At 44.9% G+C, this 17,894-nt stretch overlaps 1 long non-coding RNA gene across 1 annotated transcript in view; it reads left to right on the top strand.

Annotated features, from left to right (window-relative positions):
• LOC119815015 overlaps positions 1-4,319 on the top strand; it is a 29,638-nt gene extending 25,319 nt beyond the window's left edge. The window contains exon 7 of the long non-coding RNA XR_005285487.1: positions 4,221-4,319. This is a non-coding gene — a long non-coding RNA (uncharacterized LOC119815015). The remainder of the gene's footprint in view (positions 1-4,220) is intronic.
• Positions 4,320-17,894: the final 13,575 nt, after the last annotated feature.

Here is a 17,894-nt window from a genome sequence, read left to right on the forward strand (position 1 = left end):
GTTCTAGAAGGTTCCTTAAGGACACTTCTTTTTTTTTTTTTATTTGTTTTTTTTTTCTTTTTTTTTCTCATGGTTTATTTTTTTTTATATTTAAAAATTTTCATCTCCTTCTCTCCTCCTCCCCCCTCCCTCCCCTCCTCCTCCCCCTTCCTTCCCCTCCTTCTCCCCCTTCCCTCCCCTCCCCTCCACCCATACCTCCCCTCCCTCCCTCTCAAGGCCAAGGAGCCATCAGGATTCCCCACTCTATGCTAAGACCAAGGTCCTCCCAACTCCCCCCAGGACCAGGAAGGTGATCGACCAAGCTGAGAAGGCTCCCACAGAGCCCGTCCATGAAGAACAATCAGAGCCCAGAGCCATTGTCCTTTGCTTCTCAGTCAGCCTCCGCTGTTGGCCACAGTCAGAGAGCCGGGTTTGGTCGCATGATCCATCAGTCCCATTCCAACTGGAGTTGGTGATCTCCCATTAGTTCTGTCTCACCGTTTCCATGAGTGAACTCACCCCTCTCGTTCCTGACTTTCTCCCTCATGTTCTCGCTCCTTCTGCTCCTCATCGGGACCTTGGGAGCTCAGTCCAGTGCTCCAATGTGGGGCTCAGTCACCTTCCCCATCTGTCGCCAGCTGGAGGTTCCCTCACGGTCCTGACTTTCTTTCTCATGTTCTCTCTCCTTCTGCTCCTCATCAGGACCTTGGGAGCTCAGTCCGGTGCTCCAAGGTGGGGCTCTGTCATTTTCTTCATCTATCACCAGGTGGAGGTTCTATGGTGATATGCAAGAAATTTATCAGTATGGCTATAGGAACTGGCCTTTTCAGGCTCCCTCTCCTCAGCTGCCCAAGGAACTAGCTGGGGGCATCTCCCTGGAAGTCCAGGAACCCCTCTAGAGTCAAGTCTCTTGACAACCTTAAGATGGCTCCCTTAATTAAGATATATGCTTCCCTGCTCTCATATCCACCCTTCCTATATCTCAAGCACCCCATTCCTCCGAGCTCCCCCCGCTCTCCCCTTCACACTTTTCTCTCCCCATCTTCCCTTGGCCCAGTCTTGCCCAACCCTCAAGTTCCCAATTTTGCCTGGCGATCGTGTCTACTTCCAATATCCAGGAGGATTACTATATCTTTTTTTGGGAGTTCACCTTCTTATTATCTTCTCAAGGATCCCAAATTTATAGGCTCGATGTCCTTTAATTATGGCTAGAAACCGAATATGAGTGAGTACATCCCATGTTCATCTTTATGGGTCTGGGTTACCTCACTCAGAATAGTGTTTTCTATTTCCATCCATTTGCCTGCAAAATTCAAGATGTCATTGTTTTTTACCGCTGAGTAGTATTCTAGCATGTATATATTCCACAGTTTCTTCATCCATTCTTCCACTGAAGGGCATCTAGGCTGTCTCCAGGATCTGGCTATTACAAATAATGCTGCTATGAACATAGATGAGCATATGCTTTTGTTGTATGATTGGGCATCTCTTGGGTAGATTCCCAATAGTGGAATTGCTGGATCCTGGGGTAGGTTGATCCCGAATTTCCTGAGAAACCGCCACACTGCTTTGCAAAGTGGTTGCACAAGTTTGCATTCCCACCAGCAATGGATGAGTGTGCCCCTTACCCCACAACCTCTCCAGCAAAGGTTATTATTGGTGTTTTGGATTTTAGCCAATCTGACAGGTGTAAGATGATATCTCAAAGTTGTTTTGATTTGCATTTCCCTGATAGCTAGGGAGGTTGAGCATGACCTTAAGTGTCTTTTGGCCATTCGAACTTCTTCTGTTGAGAATTCTCTGTTCAGTTCAGCACCCCATTTTTTAATTGGGTTAATTGGCTTTTTACCGTCTAGTCTCTTGAGTTCCTTATATATTTTAGAGATCAGACCTTTGTCAGTTGCAGGGTTGGTGAAGATCTTTTCCCAGTCAGTAGGCTGCCTTTGTGTCTTAGTGACAGTGTCCTTTGCTTTACAGAAGCTGCTCAACTTCAGGAGGTCCCATTTATTCAATGTTGCCCTTAAAGTCTGTGCAGCTGGGGTTATGCATAGGAAACGGTTCCCTGTGCCCATTTGTTGTAGAGTACTTCCCACTTTCTCCTCTATCAAGCTCAATGTGTTCAAATTAATATTGAGGTCTTTAATCCATTTGGACTTGAGTTTTGTGCATGGTGATAGATATGGATCTACTTTCATTCTTCTACAGGTTGACATCCAGTTATGCCAGCACCATTTGTTGAAGATGCCCTCTTTCTTCCATTGTGTACTTTTGGCTCCTTTATCAAAAATCAGGTGTTCATAGGTTTGTGGTTTAAGATCCGGGTCTTCTATACGATTCCATTGGTCAACTTCTCTGTTCTTATGCCAATACCAAGCCGTTTTCAATACTGTAGCTTTGTAATAGAGTTTGAAGTCAGGGATGGTAATGCCTCCAGAAGAACCTTTATTGTATAAGATTTTTTTGGCTATCCTGGGTTTCTTGTTTTTCCATATAAAGTTGATTATTGTCCTCTCAATCTCTGTGAAGAATTTTAATGGGACCTTGATTGGGATTGCATTGAATCTATAGATTGCTTTTGGTAGAATTGCCATTTTTACTATGTTGATCCTCCCAATCCACGAGCAGGGGAGATCCTTCCATTTTCTGGTATCCTCTTCAATTTCTTTCTTCAAAGACTTAAAGTTCTTGTCAAATAAATCCTTCACTTCCTTGGTTAGCGATACTCCCAGATATCTTATGCTATTTGTGGCTATTGTGAAAGGTGATACTTCTCTGATTTCCCTCTCTGCTTCCTTATCCTTTGTGTATAGGAGGGCGACTGATTTTTTGGAGTTGATCTTGTATCCTGCCACGTTACTGAAGGAGTTTATCAGCTGTAGGAGTTCTTTGGTGGAGTTTTTGGGGTCGCTTATGTATACTATCATATCATCTGCAAATAATGAAAGTTTAACTTCTTCCTTTCCAAATTGAATCCCCTTGATTCCCTTATGTTGTCTTATTGCTATTGCTAGAACTTCAAGCACTATATTGAAGAGATAAGGAGAGAGTGGACAGCCTTGTCGTGTTCCTGAATTTAGTGGGATAGCCTTGAGTTTCTCTCCGTTTAATTTGATGTTAGCTGTCGGCTTGCTGTAAATAGCTTTTATTATATTTAGGAATGACCCTTGTATCCCTAATCTCTCCAAGACCTTTATCATAAAAGGGTGCTGAATTTTGTCAAATGCTTTTTCAGCATCTAACCTGAAAGCTCTGGAAAAAAAAGAAGCAGACTCACCTAGGAGAAGTAGAAGACTGGAAATAATCAAATTGAGGGCAGAAATCAACAAAATAGAAACACAGAAAACAATCCAAAGAATCAATGAAACAAGAAGCTGGTTCTTGGAGAAAATCAACAAGATTGACAAACCCTTAGCCAAACTAATCAAACGGCAGAGGGAGAACACGCAAATTAACAAGATCAGAAATGAAAAGGGGGACATAACCACAGACACAGAGGAAATTCAGAAAATCATTAGATCTTACTACAAAAGCCTGTATGCCACAAAATTGGAAAATGTAAAAGAAATGGACAGTTTTTTAGATAAATACCATATACCAAAGTTAAACCAGGACCAGGTAAATGCTCTAAATCGTCCTGTTAGTCGCGAAGAATTAGAAACTGTTATCAGAAACCTCCCTACCAAAAAGAGCCCAGGACCAGATGGTTTCAATGCGGAATTCTACCAGAACTTCCAAGAAGACCTAATACCTATACTCCTTAAGGTATTTCATAATATAGAAACACAAGAGTCACTGCCAAATTCCTTCTATGAAGCTACAGTTACCCTGATACCTAAACCACACAAAGACTCAACCAAGAAAGAGAATTACAGGCCAATCTCACTCATGAACATTGACGCAAAAATTCTCAATAAAATACTGGCAAACAGAATCCAAGAACACATTAGAAAAATTATCCATTACGATCAAGTAGGCTTCATCCCAGAGATGCAGGGCTGGTTCAACATACGAAAATCTATTAATGTAATCCATCATATAAACAAACTGAAGGAAAAAAACCACATGGTCATCTCCTTAAGGACACTTCTGATCAGAAAGCAGCCAACAGGAGCTTGTTATTATTGTAAGACAGGTCTCGCTGTGTAGAGCAGGATAGTCTCCAACTCATAGGATCCTCCTGAGTGCTGGGGTTAAAGACGTTAGTCACCATGCCCAGGTGATCTCTTTTTCTTTTTTCTCAGGTGCTGAAGATCAACCCCCTACAATGCCAAGAACACACTCTGCCACTGAGCTACTCCCCAGCCGTCTGTCAGTCTGCTTGTTGATTGCCTCACATGGACCCTAAAGACATTTCAGACTGTTCCTGCTGTCTGTGGCTGCCGTCACCATTTCCAGCGTCTACAGGTCTTGTATATATCTATAGTCTTGTAAGTCATTGGGTTTTGTGTGTGTATATCTATAGCCTTGTAAGTCATTTGGGTCTTGTGTATATCTATAATCTTGTAAGTCAATTGGCAAAAGGAACCACTCAGATACTTTTCGTATTTTTAACCCAGACTCTCCAGCTTTAGCCTCATGTGCTCACCGGGGAGGCCTAAATGGTGCACTAGGATCTGCAGTGAAGCACTGAGGCTGCTAGTTAGCTAAAAACACTCAAATTCATTGTACTGTCTGTTTGTTTATCCTATTCACCCATTCAAATGTTGTTTGTTTGGGGCTTTTGAGACAGATCTCACTGTGTAACCCAGGCTACCTCCTGAGGGCTAGGTTTACTGAAGTGCTCTGGGCTTCAGGCCCAAAGAAATCATTCAAATTTAAATGTCTATATCCACCTGGGGCAAAACCGATGGCAAAACAAAACAAAACCCAAGGACTAAATTCTTTAATTCTCATTTCTGCTAGGAATCCTCTACTGCCTGATGAATCGTCTCTGAAAGAATACAAGTAATATCATTTTTTTTTTAAATTTAATTTGTACATAAAAGGACAGCACCAGCCTGCAGCTGCAGTGTCAGAATCAGATAAGTAGGGCAGGGGATCTGTCTTGACCTGTCAGCATGTCTTCAGGTGCGCCAAAGAAAGCCTGTGCCACTCAGAGGCCAGGAGACATTTCTAGAATCCCAGGATTCTAATGCTAACGCCCCTTCCTGCGGGTGTTCTGCTATGCCTTACAGGCTTGTAGACTGCAGGGCTGAAGTGAGATCCAGCCACCCCACCCCACCCCGCTACCCCACCCGGCTACCCCACCCCACCACCCCACCCCGCCACCCACCCCGCCACACCCTCCCCACCCTCTTCCAGCTTCATCTGCACATTTTTGTGTAAAAAGTTACCTAACCGGGTCTATCCAGGAAAATTTCTTCCTAATTTAGGAAAGGAGAGCTGTGAGCAACACCGTGGCCCAGTCTGCCACCCTCCAGTTCCACCAACACCGCAGCCCAGTCTCTGCCCTCCACAAAGAGACTAGCTAGCCTTATTTGAAGGACCAGCAGAAAAAAGTTGACAGCATATTTAAACAAAGCAAGCAGCCGAACCAGCCCTGCTTGCGATGAGATTATGAAATTTAGGTATGTGAGGGCAGGTCTAAGGTCCTAAGTGAACGTGAAGAAATTACAGCAAATGTGGCCAAAGGAGGGAGGACTCTCCTCGCTGCACCATGACTCCCTCTACCAGTTCTGGGCATTGGAGGAAATGTCACCTTGTGAGAGAAAAGGATTCTCTCTTCCTTTTTCCTTCCTCCCTTTATCCCCTCCCCCTTTGGAGAGGTTTCTCTACATAGCTCTGGCTGTCTGGAGACCAGGCTGGTCTCAAACTCAGAGATTCCCTGTGCTACTCCACCCCGTAAATACTGGGATTTGCCCAGCAAATCCTGATTTCTTAATTTTCTTTTTATTTTTGTGACAAGACCACACCATATCACTCTATATGACCTCCAATTCGCAGCAATGTCCCTGTCTCAGCCTCAAGGAAGGGGGTTGACACACATGTGACTCCGTACAAACCTGAGCCCTGCATTCCTTACCACACCTGTCTTACATTACGTTCTTGTTTCTGAAAATCTACAGGCAAAGCTGCTAAACTTCACCCAAGACTCTTGGTGAACTTCCCTCTCCCCTGGAGGCAGCAGTACTGTGGGTTGGTCCTGCCCGGTCACACACTCCTGAACACTATTAGGCCTCTGGAAAGAGTGGGAAACTGCCCTGGTACTTTCTTAATCATTTTCTTGTAAGTCACCATTCCACAAATCTAGCAGGTCAAGTCAGATCTTCAGGCATTCTGTACGCTTTCCCTGGAACAGCCCAGTTGCTTGAGACATTCTCTGTCGTCCAGCAGATAGAGACCCCCCTCTACCTGCAACCACAGAACTGTAGCCATGTCTGTAATAAAATATTATCAGGCTATATTATAGGTTTTTTGGTTTGATGGTCTTCCAATTCCCATAAGTCATGAGCAGCTTAAACGTAGGAACTGACTCAGTCCTTTTCTGCGACGCAAAGGCTATCACGGCGCGGAGAGTGCAGGGTACGCTTAAAGAAATGTACTCCGGCCAGGTGGTGGTGCAGGCCTTTAATCCCAGCAGAGGCAGGTGAAGCCTAGTCTGCAAAGTGAGTTCCCAAACAGCCAGGGCTGCTGGGTAAAGAAACCCTGTCAAAAAAAAAAAAAAAAACAAAAAACAAAAACAAAACAAAACAAAAAAAAAAACAAAAACAAAAACAAAAAGAAAAAAGAAAAAAGAAATGTACATTGGGGCCAGCGATGGCCCAGTGGCCCAGCAGGTGAAGGCACTTGCTGCCACGCCAAGCCTGCTGGCCTGAGCTCAAGCTCCTTGATTGCTGTGGTAGAAAGAGAACACTGACTCCCACCCAGCAGGTTTTTCTCTGACCTCCACACGTGCAATTGTGGTACATGCTTCTGCCGAGCCCTCCAAATAAATTTGTGGAGGAAAATAAAAATAGGACATAAGCAAGCATGTGACCAAGACCCAGTGCTGCTTTGAATTTGTTGGGTGTAGGGAGTGGTTACCATGGGAGGGCAGAATTCGGGGGTGGTTACGATGAAAATACATTACATAATACATTAAATCCTCAAGGAATAAATAAAATAGTATTTATTTATTTATCTCTCTTGTTAAGATATTTCTCTATCCCAGTGTTTTGACTGTTAGTAACAAGTAATAGTTAAAATAAGGCACAGTTGAGCCAGGTGTGGTTTAATCCCAGCTCTCAGGAGGCAGAGGCAGGTGGTTCTTTAAATGTTCCTGACTAACCTGGTCTACATAGCTCTAACCAAGGCAACATGGTGAGACCTTGTCAAAAAAAAAAAAAAAAAAAAAAAGAAAGGGAAAGGAAAGGAAAGAAAAGAAAAGAAAAGAAAAGGTTGACTCTTGACTCTTGCCTGTAATCTCAGCACTCAGAAGGCCGAGAGACTAAGACAGGAGGATTGCCACAAATTAGAGGGTAGCCTGGGCTACATAGAAAGTTCTGGGTAAACCTGGGCTGGAGAGTAGAATCCTTTCTAAAAACAATGGCCAAAATAATTTTACAAGTACATCTACTTTGAGTTTGCTTCTGGACGGAGTTCAGTGGCCTGGCTCCACAGAAGACTGAGGTGCTGCAGGCTGCAGTGAGCTGCCACAGGGCTCCTTCGGCAGTGACAGTGCAGTTCCCTCTGACACCAGGTAGGGTCTGTCCCGCTTGATTCCAGTCAGAGTTGCTTCGTGAGGGCCACAATTTCATGCCGCATTCCTACAGAGCTCCGGGAAGTGTATCGGTATGACAGGAGGTGGCTTTGGGGACAGCTGGTGAAAACTAGGAGCCATGAGAACCTGTTCTGTCTCATTTTGTCCCTGAGCCATTCAGAGGCCTAAGGATTACCTTATTTAATATTATTTTTTAACTGCATAGATGTAGAGATTTCAAAGTTTCAGTAATGACTCCAGGTCCTAGAGCATGAGAGGCAATAGTTGTACCCATGCAGCAGAGTGTAGGGCGGACCTCCCTGCACAACAGAGCTTTTATCTCCCCCCCCCCCCTCCTCCTCCTCCTCCTCCTCCTCCTATCAGGCTGGCCTTGAACTCACAGAAACCCACGGACCTTTGCCTCCAGAGTTCAGGGATTAAAGGCATAGCCATCACCCCAGGCTTACTTTTTTTCTGTTGATCTCTCTCTCTCTCTCTCTCTCTCTCCTCTTCCTTCCTTCCTTTCTTCCTTCTTTCTTTCCTTTTCTTCCTCCCCCCTTTTTTTCCTTTCTTCCTTCCTTTCTTTTGGTTTTTCAAGGCAGAGTTTCTCTGTGTAGCAGCTCTGGCTGTCCTGGAACTTCCTTTGTAGACCAGGCTGGCCTTGAACTCAGAGATCTGCCTGCCTCTGCCTCCTCCCAAGGACTGGATTAGTTTTTTCTTTTTTAAAATCTGGGTCTGTACCAGGCTGGCTTTGAACTCCTGTCTTATCATCCCATGTGCTGAACAAGCCCAACTTAACCTATGTCTAAGTTCCCACTATTTTTTTTTTAAAGCAAGCCATTTGGAGAAATGTTGTGGTGTCCCAACACTCTGGAGTCTGAGGCAGGAGGATTACACATCCTGCCACAAAGTGAGTTCAAGACCAGCCCAGGCTATTTAGTGAGAGCCTATTAGAGAGAGAAAGAGAGAGAGAGAGAGAGAGAGAGAGAGAGAGAGAGAGAGAGAGAGAGAGAGAGAGAGAGAACGAACTGGGGCTAGAGCTTGGTTTCATGGCTTCAGAGCACTCACTCTCTTAGCATGTTTAAGACTATTCATCCCAAACTCTACACACGCACGCATGTGCACACACATGCACACACACACGCCCACACATGCACACGCACACACAAACACACACATGCACACGCACATGCACACACTCATGCAGTGAGGTGGGGAGAGGAGAACAAGGCTGGGGATGAAACTCTGTGACAGAATGTTTATGTGAGGTGCTCCAGAAAGAATGTTACATCTCAGCACCGCAGAAACAAAGAAACAAACAAAGCTTTAATTTTCTAACCCAAAGACATTAAGGTGTCTTTGGAAGGTTTTTGTTTGATTTCCTCTTGTTTCTTTTCTTTTTGGAGGTGCAGAAGAGTTGGTATGTGCTAGACAGGTCTCTAGCCTTAAACTCCACCCCTAACAGTGTTTTCTTTACTGTGTGGTTCTATCTAACCTAGAACTCACTGTGTAGACCAGGCTGACCTAGAAACAACAGAGATGACCTCTCTCTGCCTGCTGGGTGCTTGACTTCATATTAAAGATCAAAGGAGAGTGCTCTTGCAGCGCCCAAGCACACAGCGTTTGGAGATGGCAGTCCTCCTCTTGGACTGTCCAGGCAGCATCAGGTTCCAAGGCATTTGGGAATCTCTGGTCCTTTCCAGCTACCAGTGTTAAAAATAATCCTTAAGGCCGGGCGGTGGTGGCGCACGCCTTTAATCCCAGCACTCGGGAGGCAGAGGCAGGCGGATCTCTGTGAGTTCGAGACCAGCCTGGTCTACAAGAGCTAGTTCCAGGACAGGCTCCAAAGCCACAGAGAAACCTTGTCTCGAAAAAACCAAAAAAAAAAAAAAAATCCTTAAAAAGAGCCTCTCTGCCGGCACGAAGAATTCCAGTCAAACCAGAGTAGACCCAATAAAAATGCCCACGTTTAATAAATGCCACACTCCTGGGTGGACAGGGACAGCATGGCAGGGAGAGGAGCCCACACAAACCCCAAAGACCACATGTGGTTCCTTTTTCTTGCTGTGAGAGCCTCAATACCCTGTGGGAGTGGTCTTGATGCTTCCCAGGGAGGGGGTCAGCGCTAGACAAGCTGGGAGTTGGAGACAGGACAAGGGCAATTCCCAGGCCAGGGGCTGGGGTGACACTTCCAACTCAATATTACATTCCAGACTCTTTGGATATAGGGGCGTTACAAGGCTGGGGTCTCACTTTTGACCAAACAACCAGGACATCCAGAATCTGTCCCAGACACTAAACAGTGCCCACTGCACACAGTGTGGAGGTCTAGGCCTTTAAGTCTTACTACAGCGCTAAGGCAGAGGCAGGCTGAATTCTGTGAGCCCAAGGCCAGCCTGAGCCGTGTAGTGAGCTCCTGTCTCAAAAATAAACAAATGAGTACTCCATTCCCTATGTGTGCACCTGGATCTTGTCTCTGTTCTGTTCTTTCCCCAGTGTCCAGGCCTCCACCAAACCCTCCCTTCCTGTTAAATGTGTCCAAAGTTTCAAAGTCTCGGACTTCAGGGCCCCTGACACCCTCTACACCCTACAAAACCCACTCTAATGTCTGTTTTGTTTTTAACCTAAAAACAAAATCACTATCCCAGTCATACTTGACGGTGTTTTCCTATAATTCCAGTACTCAGGAAGCTGAGGCCAGTAAACCATTGAGAATTCAAGGCTAGCCTGGTCTACATAGCAAGTTCCAGGCTAGCCTGAGCGATAACAGTGTCATCGTCCTCTTTCCCCCGCAAAAATAAATAAAATAAATAAATAAAGTGTGGCACAGAAGAAGGGGAAGAGAAGGAAAGAAAAAGAAACCAGACTGAACAATGTCTTAGTAACTGGATGAAGATCAAATCTTGCCATCAGTCCCACTGGGCACTGGAGAATGTGGCATGCATAGCCTATCCTCCCAGACAGCCATCGCCCTAGCAGTACGGTCCCTGTTTTCTTTTACAGCATTGCTTCCCAAACATCTCTCAAGTTACATTTTCTTAGAGAGCAGCAATATTGTATTGTTGGTGTGACTAAAACACAGTTAAGACCACCACAAAGAGACCTCTGTATGTACTTATTCTCTCTAGGTCTCTAGGTGCTGCCTTCCTGGGTAACTAGGCTCCAGTCAAAGAAGCAGCTCAGAAAACCAGAGGTGTAAAGAGGGTTTAAATTCCCCTGTCTCCTTTTATGGACCAGTAGTAAAAGAAATGACCTGTAACATCAACAGCAACAAAAAGTAACTGCTTGGGGCTCTGGTTTTCTCAAGACCTAATTGTCCCTCCCCTTGTCTTTTGTTATGTCTTACTCTGTAGCAAAACAAATCTTTAAGAACATTAAATCTAAAATTGTGCCAGGTATGGTGGGTGGCACACGTCTGTCATCCCAGCACATTGGACGCTAAGGCAGGAAGAATTGCCATGAGTTTGAGGCCAGCCTGGGCTACATAATGAGACTTTATCTCAAAACAAACAAAATTAAAATTAGCCAAAAAGAACATTGAAAATCAGTCATCGAGTCAGGCAGTGGAGGCACAAGTCTTTAACCCAGCACTCAGGAGGTAGAGGCAGGTGGATCTCTGTAACTTTGAGGTCAGTGTAGTCTACAAAATGAGTTCTAGGACAGCTAGGGCCACACAGTAAAACCCTGTCTTGAAGAGAAAAAGGAAGGAAGGAAGGAAGGAAGGAAGGAAGGAAGGAAGGAAGGAAGGAAGGAAGGAAGGAGAAAGAAAAAAGAAAAGAAAAGAAAATCAGCCACCAAGAAGAATAGTGGGGGGCTAAAGAGATGACGGGTCAGCAGTTAGCAGGGCTTGCTGCTCCCCACACCCAGGGTGGCTCTCATCTGAGTAAGTTCAGCTCCAGGGAATTTGACACCCTCTTCTAGCTTCTGAGGATACACACACACACACACACACACACACACACACGCACGCACGCGCACGCACACACACACACACGCACGCACGCACACGCACACACACACACACACACACACACACACACACGCACACTCACAGGTTTAAATAAACAAGTCCCTGTTTCTAGCACTAGCAAGGATCTTGCCTTGTTCTGTTATCACTGGTTTCTGTTGCTAGGTAGTATAGTGGCGTGTAGACTATCACTCTTCAGCCAATATGGAAAAATATGCAAAGAAGATACTATTCCCTGCCCTGTCCTCTTTCTAGTAAAGTTGCTGAAAGAGAATGTACAACTGAGGAAAAGCCAGGTCAAAATGCTGTTTCCAAGACTCTAGTTATTAAGAGCCACTCTGGGGGCTGGGAGTGATGACCACAGACTAATCCCAGCATGTCTTAGGAAGGGTTTATTGTCATTCATTCTTTTTATTTTCTTTCTTCTTTGTTTTTCTATTTTGCTTTATTTTGTTTCGTTGTTTCAAGACAAGGTTTCTCTGTGTAGCCCTGGCTGTCCTGGAACTCACTCTGTAGAACAGGCTGACCTCAAATTCAGAGATCCTGCTGTCTATTCCTCCTGAGTGCTGGGATTAAGGGTGTGTGCCACCACTGCCTGCTGGCATATTCTGTTCCAAGACTGGAAAAAAGGAGACCCTTTGCCCCTAACAGGAAGGGATTTGAATATACCACTGTATTCCTTTATCCAAAGAAGGGCTGAGCACTAAAATGGAAGAGGCTTGTTTTTGCAAGCCTACAAGAGCAAGAATAACTCACTCACAGTCATTAGAATCAAGTGTACTCAGGGTTTAGAGAGACAGGAGAATCAAGAAATCTCAAGGCCAAGCAGGCAGTGATGGCACACACCTTTAATCCCAGCATTTGGGAGGCAGAGACTGGCAGATCTCTGTGAGTTTGAAGCCAGCCTGGTCTGTGAAAGCTAGTTCCAGGACAGGCTCCAAAGGTACTCAGAGAAACACTCAAGAAACAACAACAAACAAACAAAAAGAGAATCTCAAGGCCAGCTTAAGCTACACAGCAAATTTGAGGTTGGCCTGGGCTGCTTGAGACCCTTTCTCAAAAAACAAAAACAAAAACAAAAAGCAAGGGACAGCTCAGTGACAGAGCGCCTGCCTAGTACATGCAGGTTCCGGGTTTGAGCCCTAGTTTCATTCTACCCTGTGCTCAAAATAAAAATGAGGGCAGAGTTAGACAAGGTCTTCTTATACTGCCCTGTCTCCCTGGTGCTGGAGTTAAACGTGCATGACAATTTTTAATTATATGAGGCAGAAAGAGGAAGGAAGACAGGTGTGTGTGTGTGTGTGTGTGTGAGAGAGAGAGAGAGAGAGAGAGAGAGAGAGAGAGAGAGAGAGAGAGAGAGAGAGAGAGAGAGAAAGCAGATCCGACTAGTCTGACCTTAAACATACCGACCTTATACTTGAGACCGTTCTGCCTCAGTCTCCTAAGTCCTGATTCTCCAGGCTACAATGCCTGCTCTACTGATGAATTATGGCTAACACAGTAGCATGATCAAAGTGTCTTCATTGCTGCTTTCTCCCTTAGGGCCACTAAAACAATTGTCCACAGTCATTCTGCCTACTGTAGAATACTCAGTGGCTCCCTAGTGCCTGTAGACAAAAGAGGCCGAGCTTTTTGGCTTCGCACATACCCCAGTCTAAGAAGGCTTGTTTGATTGTTTTAGCACTGTTGATTTCTCCCAAACCTTTAACATTCTCTTTCCTGGATTTGTGATTTCTCCTGGGTGTCCCTGAACTCACATTCTGTAGGACTCTCTTCAGATCTTGCCTTTTTTTCTGATAACTCCCACCCCAAGAATAAGAAAGATTGAGGCTGTGTTAACTGGTCAGCTCCCTCTGTGAGCCTTAGGAGGCAATTAATGATTGGCCTGCTGTCTCTGCCACTACCCTGAAATCTTAACACCCAGGAGCCTGGTGCTGAAGGATGCTTATCTTCAAAACTGAGCCAGCAGGCTATCACTTTCTTGGAAAATAGCAGGAGACCTAAATAAAAAATCAGCACCACTTCTCAAGTTGTTCATGACATTTTTTTTAAAGATTTATTTATTTATTTATTTATTTATTTATTTAATACACAGTATTCTACCTGCAGGTATGCTGCAGGCCGGAAGCTAATTACAGATGGTTGTGAGCCATCATGTGGTTGCTGGGAATTGAACTCAGGACCTCTGGAAGAGCAGGCAGTGCTCTTAACCACGGAGCCATCTCTCCAGCCCTGTTTATGACAGTCTTGTCATATGGATCAGGAGTCAGGGTGTAGCAGACACTGCCTAGAATGCGTACCGTCCAACCCATCAGCAGCACCTGCCCATAAGCTGTTTCTACGAATGCTGGAGTCGCTCTCCCATTTTGCTGACTCACACTCCCCCATCATGCAGAGTCCAAGGAGTTAACTATCTCCACCTCGGCAGTAGAGCTGCGGAGGAAAGGAGGGGGTTTGGAGGCATGCTGTGGATATATTCTGGAATTCCTGGCCCCTGTTCCTGACGTTCAGCAGTCTGTGGCTCACCTTCCTTAAGTCACCCAGGAATATTAACCACCAGTCCAGCCCATAAGGTAATGAGATCCAGGGGAGCCAGCTGATAACATTCCTGGAGTTCAGTCAGAAGCTCTAAGAACTCACCAAAAGGCAAGGAAAATGGCAAACACGGAAACCAATTAGGGGTTCTCCTAGCTTTGGAAGATCCCACATTGATGTGGGCAATAGACAGGTGCAGAATTGATGGGCATTACACCAGAAGGACAATGCAAATAAGGACCAGTGGGTGGCAGAAGGGCCAGGAACAAGGGCTCAGGAGTATCCTGTGCCTGTCCTGGCCACATGTGGTCCGTGGATTATTCTATGTCAACCTTCTAATGGTACAAAGTAAAGAGGTTTAGCCCAGAGACTGAGAGGCTCAGTGGGCAGAGTGTTTGCCACACAAGCACGATGACCTGAGTCAGAACCCCCAACATTCACAGTAAAAAACAAATAAAAACCAGGTGCAGCCATGCACACCTGTAATCCACGCACAGGGAAAGTGGAGACAGGATGATCCTGGGGCTTAATCACAACCAAGTCTAACCAACCAATGAGATCCAGGTTCAGTGTGAGACCCTGCCTCAGACATTAAGGTAGGCCAGGTACAGTGGCAGACACCTTTAATCCCAGCATTCAGACAGGGTCAGATGGCTCTCTCTGAGTTCCAGACCATCCAGGGTTACATAGTCAGCCCCATCTCAAAAAAGAGAAATTGTTTTAAAAAGAAAAGAAGGAGGCAAAACTATTGAGAAGAATGCCCAACAGAGACCTCTGACCTCCATACCCACACATATATGCATGGACACACACGTGCATGCCTCCAAACATGCACACACACACATACATACACACATGCACACACACAAGCTTCAGCTCAATTCAGGTGAGTACTATAAGGCTCAGTGAGGTTAAGTAGCTTTTTTGTTGCTGTTTTGTCTTGTTTTGTTTTGCTTATTTTATTGATATTTATTGAGCTCTACATTTTTCTCTGTTCCCCTCCCTGTCTCTCCCCTCCCCCTTGTTTTGTTTTTCAAAGCAGGATTTCTCTGTGTAGCTTTGTGGCCTGTTCTGGAACTAGCTCTTGTAGATCAGGCTAACCTCGAACTCACAGAGATCCGCCTGCCTCTGCCTCCCGAGTGCTTGAACTAAAGGCGTGTGCCACCACCGCCTGGTGAGGTTAAGTAATTTGACTGAATCCTGGACTTCAAATGCTGCCCTTCTCAATCAGTTCTCCAATTCATCTCCAGGCTTGCTGGGATGCCCTCAAGGATATAGCGAGAGGAATTAGAGAGGACTGGACGTCCCATGGGGAAGGGATGTGGGCAAAGACACAGAGGGAGCAGAGGGAGCCAGGCCTGGTAGCACACATCGACCAGCACTCTGGAAGCAGAGGCAGGCAGATCTCTGTGAGTTCGAGTCCAACCTGGTCTACAAAGTCAGTTCCAGTACATTCAGGGCTGTTACACAGAGAAACCCTGCCTCAAAAAAAAAAAAAAAAAAAAAAAAAAAAAAAAAAAAAAAAAAAAAAAAAAAAGAACACAAAGATGTCATGCTATTTTATACTAATTTTCAAAGCAATCACTACAACCCAAACCAATGAGCACATTCAAACCTCACTTTCTGTTGTGTTTTGTTTGGTGGGGGGGGGGGTCTATGTTCTTTCCTAGTAAGTTTCAGCCTAAATGCAGTGTTACGAATTATAGTCGCCGTGTGGTACATCTGGTACATCTTACCTTGAGACTGCATCCATCTTGCCTCACTGAAACTTAGTTCCCTTTGACCAGCATCTCCCAGCCCTTGGTCCCTTGTCAGTCATAACTCTACTGTCCAGTTGTGCAAGTTCAGTGTGTTTTAGATCCCACATGTGAGTGAGCTGGTGTTGAACTTGTCTTTCTGTATGTGACCCACTTCGTTTAGCATAGTGTTCTCCAGGTCCGGCCGTCATGCCAGACAATTCCTTTCTGGTTTTCTTTCTTTGAAAAATTTTCAGACTTATTTATTTTTTGTTTCATGTGAGTGGATGCTTTGCCTACATTTATATCTGCGCATCATATGTGTGCCTAGTACCTTCGGAGGCCAGAAAGGGAGTTGGATTCCCTGGAACTGGAGTTACAGATGGTTGTGAGCCACTGTGTAGGTGCTGGGATTGAACCTGGGTCCTCTGGAAGGGCAACAAGTGTTTGCTTAACCACTGAGCCATCTCCCCAACCCAATACCAATAGTTTCTCTCTCTCTCTCTCTCTCTCCTCTCTCTCTCTCTCTCTCTCTCTCTCTCTCTCCCTCCCTCCCTCCCTCCCTCCCTCCCTCTCTCCCTCCCTCCCTTCCTTTCTTTTTCTCTTTCTTTTTTAGATGTTAGAAATGACCCTCAGGCCCCTAGAGATTTTTCACCTTCCAGATACCATCACTAACTCAAGCCCAATCTTCCCATGATAATCAACTGCTCTTTTGTTTTTAAAGATTTATTTATTATATATACAGTGTTATACATGCATATATGCCTGCAGGCCAGAAGAAGGCATCAAATCTCATTACAGATGGTTGTGAGTCACCATGTGGTTGCTGGGAATTGAACTCTAGACCTCTGGAAGAACAGCCAGTGCTCTTAACCTCTGAGCCATCTCTCTAGCCCACAGGCCAATAGTTTCTTAATCCAACTTAAAATATTATATATGTGTTATCAAATTCTCACTGGTATTTTTTCCATTTTATAAATTTAAAATCTTGGCTAAGAGATTGTTTGAGTAACACATGCAAAGTCATAACAAGAGGCAGAGGCGTGCCTTCACCACACAGTGCCTTCAGTCTCCAGAGCTCCACACAAAATGATACAAAGCTTGAGCCTCGGTCTCCTCATCTCCATAAGATGGGGATGATATCTACCAGATTGTTTCAAAAGACTTTTGCAACTTTACCAGATAGCACACCCAGTAGGATGTATTGTGGACAAGATAAGCAAATGTTTTCTGTAACCCAGGAAATCTCTTTAGGGCCCTTAGGGATAGGATTCTAATGTCCAGAGTCTTTACTTAGAAAGCAAACATCTACAATTCCAAGGCCTGGGTTTAGGAGAAGAAACCATCAGTCTCTGCACATCTGAACCGCTAACAATGGCTTGTTGCTGAATGGACTTCTTTGCTGCTAGAGGTAGTGCTTTGTCAAACAGGAAATCGGTTTTTAGTGCAACGAGGTCTCTATAAGTTCTGCTTTCGAATGTTCTTACAAGATGAACAATTGGCACTGATTTACAGGAAATATTCAGTTGGAATCAGAAGGTCCTGGCTTCGTTGGCCTTTAGATTGTTTATAAGTCCCAATGTGTTGGTGTGTGAGCAACAGTCAAGGGTGTTTCCGGGACCCAAGCGCAGTTTGCGCAGGCTTAGGAGAAGAAGGAGAGGACAACACTGGAGAAAGGCTGGCACTGAGCTCAGTGACATATTTATGAGCCCAGCATGAGCTTGTGCAATAAGTGCTGGTCACTGAGGGAAGGAAAAATCACCTTTGTGTATATGAAATGTACAAGATTCTCAGTCTAAAAAGACTGAGCAGGAAAGCATTGGTAAATAGAGGATATCCCCTCAATTATTATGTGAAAGTTAAATTGCTACAAGAAGGTAGGCATTTCCCTCTGAGTCAGATGCTGAGAAAATGAGAGACTCTAAGTCGAAATCAAGATTTTTCAGTCTTTGGGTTTCAAATCTAGGAAGATAGGACGAAGCAATTCTTCCTGCTGCAA

Source organism: Arvicola amphibius, chromosome 5 (genome assembly GCF_903992535.2).
Source record: "Arvicola amphibius chromosome 5, mArvAmp1.2, whole genome shotgun sequence".
Classification (NCBI taxonomy): domain Eukaryota; kingdom Metazoa; phylum Chordata; class Mammalia; order Rodentia; family Cricetidae; genus Arvicola; species Arvicola amphibius.